This window comes from Apium graveolens, chromosome 11 (assembly GCF_009905375.1).
Source record: "Apium graveolens cultivar Ventura chromosome 11, ASM990537v1, whole genome shotgun sequence".
Classification (NCBI taxonomy): Eukaryota; Viridiplantae; Streptophyta; class Magnoliopsida; order Apiales; family Apiaceae; genus Apium; species Apium graveolens.
The window spans coordinates 201518235-201534562 of record NC_133657.1 but is presented as its reverse complement, the minus strand read 5'-3'; the positions used below and the strand labels follow the sequence as shown (position 1 = coordinate 201534562).

The 16328-nt window shown below is 33.3% G+C and overlaps 1 pseudogene; it reads left to right on the top strand.

The window, feature by feature from the left end:
- LOC141696512 (xanthotoxol synthase-like) overlaps positions 1-16328 on the top strand; it is a 66008-nt pseudogene that overhangs the window by 30096 nt on the left and 19584 nt on the right.

Below are 16328 nucleotides of genomic sequence, written 5' to 3'. Positions count from 1 at the left end.
TAAATAGTTATCCGTTGATGACCAACACTATTTTATCCGTTGAGGGATAAAATTACCAGAAATGTATTTGTCTTTCAAAGGATAATGAACATCCGTTGATTAGACAATTTTGGCTTTCAACGGATAGGGAATATCCGTTGATAGGATAGGTCTTTCTTAAAGCCAACTTTGTTCTTGCAGCAAATTCATTTCAGGCTTCAATGCAGATTATATAGAGGACATAAATTTATGAATAATTAAGCATACCTAGCTCACTTACTAATCTTGTGAATGTTGATTCATCAAGTGGCTTGGTAAATATGTCTGCAATCTGCTTTTCACTTGGAACAAAATGAAGTTCCACTGTACCTTTCATCACATGTTCCCTAATAAAGTGGTACTTGATATCAATGTGCTTGGTTCTTGAGTGCTGCACTGGATTTTCAGTAATGGCAATGGCACTTGTGTTATCACAGAATATTGGAATTTTTTCAACAGTCAAACCATAGTTAAATAGTTGATTCCTTATCCATAGTATCTATGCACAGCAACTACCAATAGCAATGTACTCAGCTTCAGCTGTTGATGTAGAAACAGAATTTTGCTTCTTGCTGAACCATGAAACAAGCTTGTTCCCTAGAAATTGACAGGTGCCAGTTGTGCTTTTCCTGTCTATTTTACAGCCTGCATAATCTGCATCTGAGTAGCCAATTAGATCAAAACCAGACTCTCTAGGATACCAAATTCCTAGATTTGGAGTCCCTTTGAGATATCTGAAGATTCTTTTAATAGCCACTAAGTGAGATTCTTTAGGGTCAGCTTGAAATCTAGCACAGAGACATGTAGAAAACATTATATCAGGTCTACTAGCAGTTAAATATAAAAGTGAGCCAACCATGCCTCTATAACTTGAAATATCCACAGACTTTTCAGCCTTGTTTAATTCAAGCTTGGTGGCAGTGGCCATGTGAGTTTTTGCAGATGAACAATCCATTAAGTCAAACTTCTTTAAAAGATCATAAATATATTTAGTTTGACTAATGAAAATTCCATCACTAACTTGTTTAACTTGTAAACCAAGAAAATAAGTTAGCTCTCCCATCATGCTCATTTCATATTTACTTTGCATTAACTTAGCAAACTTTTTACAAAGCTTATCATCTGTAGATCCAAATATAATATCATCTACATAAATTTGAACAAGTATTTTAGAGCCATTAACATTTCTAAAGAAGAGAGTTTTGTCAACAGTACCTCTTGTGAAATGATTATCTAGAAGGAATTTTGACAAAGTCTCATACCAGGCTCTAGGTGCTTGCTTTAGTCCATAGAGTGCTTTCAACAGATAATACACATAGTCTGGAAAGTTTGGATCTTCAAATCCTGGAGGTTGGCTTACATAAACTTCCTCCTCCAATTTCCCATTTAGAAATGCACTCTTGACATCCATTTGATAGACTTTGAAATTGACATCGGCTGCATAGGCTAGAAAGATTCTGATGGCCTCAAGTCTGGCAACTGGAGCAAATGTTTCATCAAAATCTATTCCTTCTTGTTGAGAATAGCCTTTAGCAACCAATCTGGCTTTATTCCTTATGACAATGCCATTTTCATCCATCTTGTTTCTGAATACCCATTTTGTGTCAGTAGAACTCTTGTTCTTTGGCTTGGGTACCAGCTTCCATACTTTGTTCCTTTCAAATTGGTTTAGCTCCTCTTGCATTGCTAAAATCCAATCTGGATCCAATAGAGCTTCTTCCACTCTCTTAGGTTCCTCCTGTGATAGGAAGCTACTATACAGACATTCATCTTGAGTAGCCCTTCTAGTTTGCACTTTAGATGTAGCATCACCAATGATCAGTTCAAAAGGGTGATTCTTGGTCCATTTCCTTTAAGGTGGTAGATTAGCTCTAGATGAGGTTGCCTCAGTATTGTCATGATGTGAGATAGAATGTTGATTGGTTGAAACTCCCCCTGAGTTGCTGATCCTTTGAAAGGAGTTGGGAGCTCTATCAACTGATGAAGTAAATTGATTATCCGTTGACAGACTGTGATCAACGGATGCTTCATTATGAACTTCAACGGATGATGCACTTTGTCTTTCAACAGATGCTGCATTGCTTCTTTCAACGGAAGCTGAATTATAACTTTCAACGGATGCAGCATTCTGTGCATTATCCAAAGGCAGATTCTGAATTCTTCTTGAGATGCCTTCTTCATCATTCTCATCTTCACTATCATCACAATATATCTCAATGTTGTCAAATTTGAGTCCTTCATGATGTCCCTCATCTGTTAGTCCATCAATCTTTTTATCATCAAACACAACATGCACAGATTCCATGACAATGTTGGTTGTTAGATTGTAGACCCTATAAGATTTTCCAGCAGAATAGCCAACAAATATTTCTTCATCAGCCTTTACATCAAACTTCCCTTTGTGATCAGATTGATTCCTTAAGATGTTACATTTACAACCAAAGACATGCAGAAAGTTTAAAGTTGGTTTTCTTCTCTTGAATAATTGATAGGGAGTCATGCCTTTTGCCTGATTGATTAGAGAAATATTCTGAGTGTAACATGCACAGTTAACAGCCTCAGCCCAAAAGTAAGTTGGGAGTTTTGACTCTTCAAGCATTGTCCTTGCAGCCTCAATTAGTGATCTGTTCTTCCTTTCCACCACACCATTTTGTTGTGGAGTCCTTGGAGCTGAGAACTCATGCATGATCCCATTTTCTTCACAGAACAACTTCATGGTTGAATTCTTGAACTCAGTTCCATTGTCACTCCTAATATTCCTTACTTTGAAATCAGGATGATTGTTGACTTGCTTGATATGATTGATAATGATTTCACTAGCTTCATCCTTTGATCCAAGAAAATAGACCCATGAAAACTTAGAGAAATCATCAACAATCACTAGGCAATATCTTTTCCTTGAAATTGACAATACATTGACTGGTCCAAAAAGATCCATGTGTAGCAGTTGTAATGGTTCATCAATTGCAGATTCAAGCTTCTTACTGAATGATACTTTCTTTTGCTTTCCTTTCTGACAAACATCACACAGTCCATCCCTTGTGAATTCCACTAGAGGCATTCCTCTAACTAAGTCCTTTTTGACTAGATCATTCATTGTCTTGAAATTCAAATGGGACAGCATCTTATGCCATAGCCAACTTTCAACTGCACTTGCTTTGCTGAAAAGACAAGTAATGGATTCTGCATCTGTAGAGTTGAAGTTAGCTAAGTACACATTCCCTTTTCTAACTCCAGTTAGAACCACTTTATTGTCCTTTTTACTTGTGACAATACAGGCTTCAGAATTGAAGGAAACAGTATTCCCTCTGTCACATAGTTGACTGATGCTCAATAAGTTGTGTTTGAGACCATCAACCAATGCAACTTCATCAATGATGACATTTCCTTTTGAAATCAAGCCATATCCCATAGTGAATCCTTTGCTGTCATCTCCAAAGGTTATGCTAGGTCCAACTCTCTCCTTAAACTCTGTGAGCAGGGTGAAATCTCCTGTCATGTGCCTTGAACAACCACTGTCCAAGTACCATAGATTCCTTCTTTGTCCCTGCACACAACAAAATCAATCAAGTTGATTTTGGTACCCAAGTTTCCTTGGGTCCAGCCTTGTTAGTCTTTTTCCTAGACTTCATTCCTCCTGCATCTTTTGACTTAGGTAACTTTGGGTCAACCTTGATCTCAGATGTGGTTGGCTGAAGTGTAGGGTTAGTCACAGAATCATTTAACACATTTGATTGATAAGGCATAGATTGTGCAAACATGTTATTCCACATATGCATATTGTATGGCATGTGAGGCATACTAAATGCAGTAAAATAAGGATTATTAATATATGGCATGTTTGCAAAATGTGCATGAGGATTCTGATGAGACATAACAGGCATAGCATGCAGAGGTGACATAGACATGTTAGGCATGGAGGGATTTGAAGGTATGGGAGCATTTTTAACAGATTTGCAATTATCATATAGGTGATTAACACTTTTACAATGCACACAGCTTTTTCTAGGAGCATACCTATCAGGTTTGTAATTGTTATATTTATTAATCCCTACCTTCCCATTTCTTTTAGATTTTCTTTTAATTTCCTTCTTATCCTCAACCAACTTAAGCCTATTTTTCAGCTGATCCAAAGTCATGTGTCCTATATTCACCTTACTGGCATCTTTGGATGTGCTAGCTCCTTCTTTGACAAAGTTCTTGAGAGTAGAATCATTCTTCTTATTAAGGTTTTTATTTTTAAAATTACTTGCCTGTTTTAATTGATGAGCCTTCAACGGATGCTCCTTTTCTTCCTTCAACGGATAACTTTCATCATCCGTTGATTCCACATCCGTTGACAATCCATCAATTAATTCTAACTCCTTTTTGTTTTTCTTCCAGGAATCCTCACAGAATGATTCAATTCCATGAACCATGGCAATTTGAACACTAACATCCCTAGATGTTTTCCAGGCCTTGATTACCTCTTGCTCACTTTCTAACTGTTTAGAAAGAATTTCTACTTTCTTAACAGCTTCTTCTAGTTCACTCTCAACAGTCAAGCATTTAAGTTTAATCTTTTCAAGCTCAATAACCTGATTCTCTAACACAGCATTCTTATCACTTAAAAACACATTATTCTCTTTGATCCTAGTGTTTTCTTTAGCTAGTGATTTAAGGGAAACACGCAAATGATATAATTCATTGGACATATCATTTATGGTTTCATTGCATTCATGTTTAGAAAGCTGAGAGAGATCAGTAGTAATTACCTGGTTGCTTGATGAACTAGTTTCATTTTCATCAGAATTAGCCATCAGGGCTAGGTTGACATATTCCACATCATCATCTTCATTGACCCCATCTGCTGCCCAATCATCTTGAGTGAGAAAAGCTCTTTCCTTTTGTTTGAGCAAATCAAAATACTTCTTTTTGTAATCAACTTGCTCAAATTTCTTTTTATCAGAAGTTGGCTTCCTATACTCACTTGCAAAGTGTCCACTAATGCCACAGTTGTAACATTTGAACTTTGATTTGTCCACCATGTTTTAGTTTGGCTTAGTGAATTTTGTATTTTTCCTGAACTTCATCTTTGCAAACCTCCTGGACAGAAAGGCCAGATGTTCATCAATATCATCAGAGTCATCCTGACTGGAATTGTCTTCATCCTCAGCAACTTGCTCTTTACCCTTGCTTAATTCTGATTTGCTTGTGCCAATTTTGAGACTTGGCATTGTCTTTTCCTCATTCCTGGCTTCAACTTTTTCACTGTCAGCTATAAGTGCAACTGATCCTCCTTTTCTCTTTCCCTTTTCCAACAGCTCATCTTGCTCCATCTCAAGTTCATAAGTCTTAAAAATTCCATATAATCTTTCAAGTGTGAAGTCCTTATAATCTTGAGAATTTCTTAGAGAAACAGTCATAGGCTTCCATTCATTTGGTAGAGACCTTAGAAATTTTAAATTGGAGTCCTTGACTTGGTACACTCTCCCATACAGCTTCAATCCATTCAACAGTTTCTGAAATCTGTTGAAGGTATCATTCAATGATTCTCCTTCTTCATAGTGAAAATATTCATACTGTTGAATGAGAAGCTGCATTTTGTTTTCTCTAACTTGCTCAGCACCTTCATAGATAAGCTGCACAGTATCCCAAATTTCCTTAGCAGTTTGGCTGTTGATGACATTGTCAAACATATCTTGATCCAGGCCATTAAACAGAATGTTTATGACTTTCTTGTCCTTGTGAACCTCTTCAATATCTTCAACAGTCCATTCTGCCTTTGGCTTGGGAATAGACTGTCCAACATCAACTGTTGCAGTAGCAGCTGTGGCCACCTTGTGTGGGATGTGAGGACCATTTTCAATGCAGTTGATGTAGCTTTCATCATTAGAGAGAAGATGTAAATGTATCTTCACTTTCCAGTGATGATAGTTATCTCTTTCCAGGATTGGAATCTTTACACCAATATCCTTCTTACTCATGATGTTAGCAGAATAGATCTTTAAACTCTTTGTATGTTAAGAGCTTGCTCTGATACCAATTGTTATTCCCAGTGGACTAACAATGAGATTTACAGAAGGGGGGTTGAATGTAAATCTCAAAACTTTTTCAAGTTTTGAGCAGTTTCTAAGGCTAAGTGTTTTTTAGAACAAGTGTGTGAATTGATTGAAGCTAATACAGACAGATATATATTCAAACACAAATGTAAAGAACACAAAGAACTTAAAAACTTTTCTGGTGGATTTGTTGTTCCACCAGAGATGTGTTATTTCAGAAAATCTGTGATTCAAAGAATTAAATCACAGCTGCTTCCTAGTACAAACTAGATGATTTTCTCTCTGGATATTTCTAAACAGCTCTGGAAAATTCTTGTCTAATTACTAGCTGCTACTTGGTTTATATATCACCAAGTTTACAAGTGAAGACAAAACTGTGAAATACAATTAAAAAGATTCTTCACATGTTTCTTCTTCATTTCTCTATCAAATACAATTTAGGCTTGGTTGTAGATCTTTGAATACTTCCTTGTTTGCATCAGAATGGAAATGATGCATTTTCTTGATTCCTCCTAGAGGCTTCCACATTCCAGTTTGTCTCTGTCAACCCATGTGCCTCTGTCAGCTTGTGAATTGTCACTATCAACTGCTAATGAACTAGGCATCCGTTGAAGCTTTCATCCGTTGATGCCTTATCCGTTGAGGCTTTATCCGTTGAAGCTTTATCCGTTGATGCATTATCAGTTGAAGTCTTTATCCGTTGAAGCACTCATCCGTTGATGGATATTATCCGTTGAAGCATTAGAGACATCCGTTGAAGCTTTGTTTCTTATCCGTTGAAGGTCTTCAATATCAGTTGATACTTCTTCACTTATACAAAATTACAAGGCATGAAATATTTACAATTAGCCCTCCTATTTGCATATCCACTAGTAGTCAACATGACTGATAATTTCCTACAACAACTAAGAATTACAACTTGAATCCAGAGAATGAAATGTGCTACAATACTAAACTTATTGCTAAGTAAAGCTACTCCTTCAACGGATAGCCAAGATGGTCTTATCCGTTGAGGCTACAAACACTAGATTTCTACCTAAGTGTTTTGTTTAACTTATTATCAAAGTAATACACATATTCCTAACAACTAACTACTGCTTAACTTTATATATAGCTTCTTAAATGAATATGTGAAAAAGCAGAAGATGACCAACATGATAAGCTTCATAGATCCTGGTATGATTGGTGCCATTGGATGTGGTAATGCGGGGCAGAGGTCGCGTGCACTCGCTGCACGATTTAAGAATGCTAAGAAAGGCCAATACTTCATCATGCCTTACAATGCGATGTAAGTGTTAATACTACATCTCTCACGTAAATTTTTGAGGTAAAATATGATAATATCATATGTCTTGCCCTTTTTAGTTGATTTTTTTATGAGAATTTAAGTTTCAATAGTGAAGACAAGGGTTAAGCTTTTGAGATTAAATTTGTAATATATATTGCAATTTTAGGTTTAACATTTAAAATATGTTGTTTAAAATTTATTAAATGGTCAAGTTGTGTCACATAGGGAGACAATTTGATGGAATTGTTATGATTATATGTTCATTTCATTTTTTAAGTTAACAATTTTTTTGGTGGGTTTAATATGATGTAAGTCTTAATACTACACCTCTCACATAAATTTTGAGGTAAATTTATGGTGGATTTAATTTTAGTATCGATGTGATTTTTTTGTTGATGTTTGAGTTGATAACGTGAGAAGAATTAGGTCTTCAAGTTTTAATTTAAAACTTGCATCATTGTTCATGTTTGCGTATGAACCACTGGACTTTGACTGTTGCAAATCCTTAGGCATAGATTTTCTACTACATGGACCCTCTCAAACGTCGAATTGCAAATGGGGAATTGGTGGAAGTTGTCGACAAGTGAGTTCAACTTCTAATGTTCTTGTATTTAGTCCTGAACCTTGGTTTACCATATTTTTTTGTTTGATTTTATGTTGATACATATTATTTTGGTTGCAGTGCCATTAAAATGAATAAAGAGGATCCAAATAAGGTTTCAAAGAAGAAAATAGTATGGGAGAACATGGCGGTATTAATTCATTCTCAACATTTTGTAATTATGTCATCTGAGGATGTGATTAATATTTCTTTGATGTTTTCAGGGAGTTCCGGTGTAGGCGGGGAACAAGGATTGTGGCATGTTCATGATGCGGTATATGAAGGAGATCTTTGAAGACAAAGAGCTTGAGTTTGCTGTCAATGTCAGTTTTTACTTTCTTTGGGTTTGCTCATACACTAGTAAAACATGTCACTTACAAAAACATTTGGTCATTTTTCAGTGGATGCGCAGGACGAACCTGGTTTATACAGATGATGACGTTAACGAGTTTCGAACCGACTTTGCAAAATATTTTATGAAACGACACACAAATTAGGTTCTATAGTCTAGTCCTTTTCTTTTTTCAACTAGTAGCAAAGTGGAAGTTTTTGAACTAGTACTTAAGTGGAAGTTGTATCTATGTACTTGGTAATGGTAAAGTAAACTTTAAATGAAGTATTTGGTGTTAGGTGGATTGATCAGTATGGGTCTATCAATTTGCTTCTTTTGGTCAGTTGCTTGAGTATGTCAATTTGCAGATTGATCGGTGGCTTGGGTATGTATTTGGTTATATTGTATTTTGGTGAATTGGAAAATTGACATGTTGCGAATAGATGATTTAATATTATGGCCTATATATTCTTGTTTTATGTCATTTCATGTTGTTGGAACCAAATGTTTATTGTCATATTTTGCTTTTAAGTTTTTGGTGGTGGTTTGCAAGCGGTGTATTTAAAATGCAAAATTACACACTTAACAGATAAATGTTTTTTACAAGAAAGTAACCATTGTACCAAAATAATTCGGACAACACTGCACCATTTTGTTAACAATCGACCAAAGCTAGATACGAAAATGTCTTAACACTTGCAAACCATTGTCTCTACATCATTCTTATAACTAGAGTAGGGGTACCACTGTTGTGTGAAAACGTAACTGCAATGAGACTTAAATTTGAGTACAGTCTAAACACGTTTTAGATAACAGTTAAGCACAACTCGATACAGTAAAACAGCGGTTCATAATTTTAACATACTGTTGTTTGAGGAATTTCTTACAAAAGTGCTTAAATAAACTGTTGTCTAAACAAACTAAGATAAACGTTTATCTATAAAATTGTTGTGGTTAGCCTCTCAGACAATGGCTAAGTCAAATAACCATTGTTAAGAGTAAAACTATAAAAAATTTTGGGAAAATTTAAGCATCTTGCGTAACACTTATTCCCCGTTGTGTAATATCCCTTGAGTACATATTGTCCAACAACATTTTATTTGTCAAAACTGTTGTTTGTAAAGACTTCACATAACTGTCTTAAATTGTTGTTTGACATTGTTTCGGATAACAGTTAAGTAACCGTTGTTTGAAGGTAATCAGACGGCAATCAGACGGTGCCTCAATAGATGACGGAAAACCTCAGTGACAGACAACGGTGCAAAACAGTTGTGTGAAGCTATTTTTCTTGTAGTGCTGATAGAAAATTATATATCAATATTTTTGAAATATTTATTTGTTTTTATCACTCTTTTTTCATTCATTGTATGTGTTGTTATAATTTTTTTAATTCAATCAGTGCATAATTTGGTTATGCACATTCATACGAAAATTCAAAATAGTAGACAAAATAATCCTTAGATGTTTCGATATCATAAAATATAACTCAAATATATATATGGAAGTATATTATGATTTATATAAATATTTGTGAATATTTGTTAAACTTTTATATTTAACTTTATTTGATAAGTTGTAATAATTAAAATATCAAATATTTCTCCACTACGCGGCACACTCGCGCGCACGCACATGTATCAGGCACACGTACACACACGTACCGTGTTCCATACTTAATGACAAATGATTTATATCTAATTTTACGTAATCAAGCATCAATGCTGAAAGTGACATTAGAATTATTTATGTTTTATAAAAACTAACTGTTGATATTATTTTACTTTTGAATAATTTAAAAATGTAACAGTTGATTACATGTGACACACATCACTAATTCATACCACAATATTATACCATCAAAATATGCAAGTGAAAATTAAATATGACAAAAATAATTAAATAATTTCAAAAATCAAATTTCAAATAATAATCCATTCGTGTCACAATACATATTTCGTGTCTGGATGAAGACATGTATGCTTCAGTGGCACAGTGTTATGAAGTTGAATATACCAATTAGTACACTCAAGTTTGATTCTCAATAATAATTTGTTTTAAATAACACATATGGTTGAGTGGCCCAATGGAATAATAATCTGTAGGGCGTCGATGTTCGATTTGCACAAATTACAATTTTAAATGCATCACAAATATAACGGTAATTATGTAATTTCAGGTTGAATAAATTATCCCACCAATTAAATGAAATAAAATATCTCATTAGTGGCTCGTGTTGGGCTATTAGAAAATGTAAAAATAAAAAAATGATTGAAATTTTTTAATCTCAATAATTAAAATATCAAATATTTATTATATGAAGAACACACAAGCACACCTAATATGTGAATGATTCACAACACATATGGTTGAGAAGCTCAGTGGTATGATAACATATAGAGCAATAGTGGCACCAATGTTTGATTCCCATACAAAATAGTTTTTAAATGCATTACAAATATAAGGGTAATTATGTAATTTTAGGTTGAATAAAGTTTCTCACCAATTAATTTGGAATAAAATATCTCACCAATACATCATATTGGGATATTACGTATATAATAGATAATAGATTGATAAATAATTACTCAAATAACTTGCATTTATAATTATTCAAAAATTATAATTATCTAAGAAATTGTAATTGTTTATATATTGTAATTGTAGTAGCACTGACAATCAATCCATATACAATTTTACTCAACAAAGCATCAATCATGGATGCTAAAAATAATTTATATATGATATTCACATGCTTTTTTTTCAAGATTTCGAAGAGAAATTTGTACATATATCGTCATTCAAATCGTTTTCAAGTTTCTTTTGTATATGATTCTAATCTTTCTCTTTATAATAACTTGATAATATTGTATTTTATTTTTCTAAAATAAATATTTTTCAATTCGTTAATTTTTTTAGAATATTAGTTGAACTTGATAATTCTTTCAAATTATCGACTAGTATTAATTTTTTTTCTTTAGATATAAGAACATGGATTAAATCAAATGGTACAACACATTATAGTTTCAAATAATTCAAAATATAATGTAATTCAAAATAGTTGCACGATATTTTTCAGCATTACATAATATTTCCGTAAAATTATTATTACTCATCTTAAATACATTTTTTCGAAAGATTGAATTCTATAATTTTTCAAGTTTCTTATATAAATATACGCGAGTTAAGTTCTATTGAATCTCTATTTTTTGTTGAGTACGGGAGTCTACATATATTTTTCAAGTAAAATAGTACATTAAATATTGTAAAACGTATTATAATATGTGAATCATGTTCTACAAGCATCACTATTTTAATGAAAGTTTTGCAAATCTCATACATCTGACAAGTTGAACATTACATAACATATGATTCTATAAAACATGATTAGTTTACAAACATACATCTTCAAGTTGTAGAACACGTGCATGTTCAACTTCTTTAACATGAATGATACAACACCATAATATACGTTTATATCCTGAAATTTATTATTTTAGTTTTTAAACAATTAAATACATTAAACCTGAACCATTAGATAAGATTTTAATATAAAGTTAGGATTTTCGACTGGAGAATTCTAAAAAAAATTAGGGACTCCATATATATGGTTACATATAATAATCATATTAAACCGAACAATTTAAAGTTTAAGATATCTTTAATAAATATTTGAATATAAATATAATTTTAATTAACTTATGCAATAAATAATCTATATTTTTTATGAATAAGTATCAAATGTCTAACCATTTTTCAAATAATATATTAATGGAAAATCTAATTTTTACTATTCAGTTGTGTAGTTTAATTTTTTTCTAAAGAGAATGAAAAAAAATAGGACTTTGGGATTGGGATTAACTTTTTACCAATTCTCCATAATTGAATAAATTTGATTTTGTATGTGTCGTAGTTTTAACAGATCTTGTGACATCTAATGTCAAATTCCGAGTATATTTAAATATTGGGTCAAGTCCAAAAAATAATAACGTACAACCGGTCATTTAGTAATTTTGAAACATATTATTAATTGACTTGATCGTATAGACACCTCAAAAATATTAATTTTATTATTACGAGGTTTTACAAAATTTATCCTTATTGGTAAGATGTCTTGTCAAACTCGTAATTTAAATTTAGTAAACCTAAACAGTGACGATGTATTTTCGGCCAGCCGGGTCATGTTGCCAAATTTCGAGTATATTTGAAAATGGGTAAAATCCTTATTTCGAAACTAGTAATTTTGATACATATTATTAATTGACCTGATCCCATAAAACATCAAAAATATTAATTTTTATTAACATTAGATATTACAAAATTTCCCTTTAGTGGTATAATATTCTCTTCGGACTCGTAATTTAATTTAAACCTGGATGACGTTATATTTTCGGTCGGGTTATGCTGTCATATTCCGAGTATATTTTGAAAAATGAGTCAAGTTCTGATTTCGAATTCAAAAAAAAACTGAAAACATTGACTATTTATGACCCTAACCTATCGAAATATATGATATACACACACACACAAATATATATATATATATATATATGTTCTTTATATATAAGCGTATCAATTTTCAACATTTTTTTAAAAAATTAACTATATGTACAATTTATTTATTTTTTTTATAAAAAAATATATATTAAAAATGTATGGGTGTTGTGCAAGACATGCCTGTATATAACAAGACTAAGTCATATTGACAATTCTAAGGATATGTTGTATGATAATCTATATTTGTATTCTATAATTGTATTTCTTGAGTCTGTAAAAATATTTAGTAGATTAATCTGGGAGATCTTTCTGTGAACAACCTTCAAGCTAAGTAATAAACTCTGGAAGAAGATCATATCCTGATCATGCATCAGAGAATAGTGTAGCGGCTTAGATTTGAATAAAATTGTTCTAGGAAAAATATTCTAAGTCAGATATCGACAAGTCACAAATCAAGGGATATCGAGAAATCTATCGAGAAGTCCAACACGACATATCGAGAAATCCCAAGAAATATCGATAAGTCAATCTACATGTAGAGATCTCAGATATCGACAAATTAAATTTCCTCTGTAGAGAACTGGAGATATCGACCAGTCATTTCTTCATGCATGTAGAGATCTAGAGAAATTGACAAGTCAAAAATCCTCATGTAGAGAACTCAAGTTGTCGACAAGTCAAAAGTCTATATCGAAAATTAGAGATGTCGACAAGCTATTCTACATTTCGAGAACTAGAGACCTCGACAAGTAATTTATATATTTCGAGAACTCGAGATATCGATAAGCCATTTCACTTATCGATATGTCACTTCTCGACAAGACAAAAGGAGGCCTCGAGAACTTATCTCATAATTCAGAATGCAGACAAGTTCAAGATTCAAGATTATCAGTCACCAAACAATTCATTCACTGAATTGGAAAGACTACAAAAGTAGCTTGAAGAAATATAAGATCAAGAGCCAAGATTCACTGGACAGAGGATGGTCACAGACCTACAAGATTCTGCACAGATTTGCTAACACTAGAAAAGGAAATAGACAAGGTTGCTTTAGAAACTGTGTTAGTACATTTTAGTGCAAATTTTGTAAACTCGTATTGGTTTATAAAACATGCACGGGTACTTAGTTTAGAAGTAACAAACAGATCTAGAAAAATATTTTATTCTCTCTCAAGATTTGTAGCTGATTTCTTATTTCTAAGAACACAGATTTATAGCAAAATAAACTTGATTAATACAATTAAGTGAGTTTTGATAAATTGTTGTGTGTGTTTACTTTCAGATAATTTATCTCTACCGATTTATATTTGCTTTGTTCAAAATAAGCCATACACTTTCAAAAGAGCAAAATACATATTATGAAAGTATATAGATAAAGATCTTGGAAGAATGAGTGCTCAGAAATTAAGCAGTATTAAGATACCTGTCTTTGATAAGATCAACTACACATTATGAAAGAAGAAAATGATGTTGTTCATAAGGATGGCCAACCCTATGTACTTTCAGATTCTCAAAAATGGACCTTTCAATCCTATTGAAAGGGTTCCCGAATCTATAGATAGAGACATGGTCATACCAGCACATTTTGCACCTAAAGATGCCTCAACATACATAGAGCCTAAAAAAGAAAAGGTTTCTCTGGATAGCAGCTTAGACTCATATTGATTGAGTCACTGGATAATGTGATGTATAATAACAGATCTGGGAGAAAATAGAAATACTGCGTGAGAGAATAGAAGAGGTTAGATCAAATCAAAAAAGGATCTTGGTGTCATAATATGAGGGTTTTATGGCTTAACCCAAGAAAAGTATAACTGAGGTTTTTGAAAGGTTCAATAAGCTGATAAATGATTTGCAGCTTCATGACAAGTATTATGAAGCTCAAGAAGTCAACCTTAAATTCTTGCTCACCCTTTCTGATCATTTGGAATAAAAGATATCTTCTATTAGAGAAGGAAGAGATTTAAGCAGAATGACTCTGGAAGTCTTGTATGGGATCTTGAAGACCTATGAGCTGGAAATGTTACAAAGGAAGTCATTGAGAGCTGGTCAAGGGCATGTTGTTGATGGAACTAGTGCTTTGGTTGCCAATGACAGCAAAACATCTGAAAATGAACTAGAAGCTCAGACACCAGTTGTTCAAGCTGTTGAGCAGAAAAATAAGGAACCACAGAAGCAAGTCATATTGGAGTTAGAGGATGATAAATTCTACACCCTTGATGAACTGGATGAGATGGACCAGTCAATGGCTTACCTTGCAAAGAAATTCTCTAACATAAGGGTTAAAAAGCCAAAGTACTTTAAGAACAAGGGTCAGACATCTAACAACAACAACAACTGAAAAGGAAAAACTCAGTTCAATTCAACTGGAAAAAGTGATTACAAGTCAGGGCCTGTTGACAGATCAAAGATAAGGTGTTATAATTGTGATGAGCTGGGTCACTTTTCCACTGAGTGCAGAATGCCAAAGAAAGTGAAGAAAGATAAAGCTTATCTGGAGTTGGAAGCAAAGTATGAAGCACTCTTGAGAAAGCAACAGGGAAAGGCTTATATTGCAGACGGAAAAAGTTGGGATGATATAGATGATGAGGATGACTGTGAAGACTATGGAAATTATGCTCTCATAGCTCTAGAGTAAGAAGAATCATCTGCATCCAAATCATAGGTACCTATTTTAACCACAATTGAATTAAATGCCACTAAATATAAAGAAACTATTGAGAAAATGAGTGTAGTGATGTTTCATATCCACACAATCATGGTAGTAGCTACTGAGGAAGTAAGTAGGCTGTCAAAAATCAATGAGAAGTTTGAGATTGAAAAATAGGAGCTAGAACTGCAGCTTGTTGGTCTTGAAACAGTCAAGCAAGAAAATGATCAGCTCAAGAACCAGAGAACCAGCTGAAGTGTGCTGGAGAAGTAGAGGCAGTGTTGAGAGAAAAAATTGAGAAAAATGATTTGAAACTTAAATCATTCAATAATGCATCTCAGTTGATTGATCAGTATCATGAGAAAAACAAACTGTGTGCTAACGTAGCTATTGGTTTGGACTATGAGGCCCTTAGCTCTCACAAGAAAATTGAAGCTGACAAAGGAAACCAAATTGAGAACTAGGATGTTCCTATGATGTTGAAAAGAGTAAATGCACCTTTGTTTAAAGCTTGTGAAATAAATTTCAGTGAAGTGGAGTTAAAAATTAAGAAAGAAATTGCAGATGAAGATAAAGAAAAGAAAGATGCAGAATCCACTCCCATCATTGAATGTGAGAAAAAGCCTGTAGTAAATCAAGCTACTAAGACACCAACAAAAGAGATCAATACTGAAAACACTGGGAAAAAGAAGAACGAAAATAGAAAAATAGGTGTAAACAAGAGTAACAATTATGCCTATGTTGCAGATGCTCCAAGGAAGCAATGTCAGAAACGTGGCTTAACAAATCATCTAGTTCACCTTTGTAGAAAGGCTGTTAGTGAGCCAAAAGTTTGAGCATGCAAATACGATGAGGCATTGGCTGACGATCCCTATTTCTTCCGTGATAAGTTTGATTGCATTCCT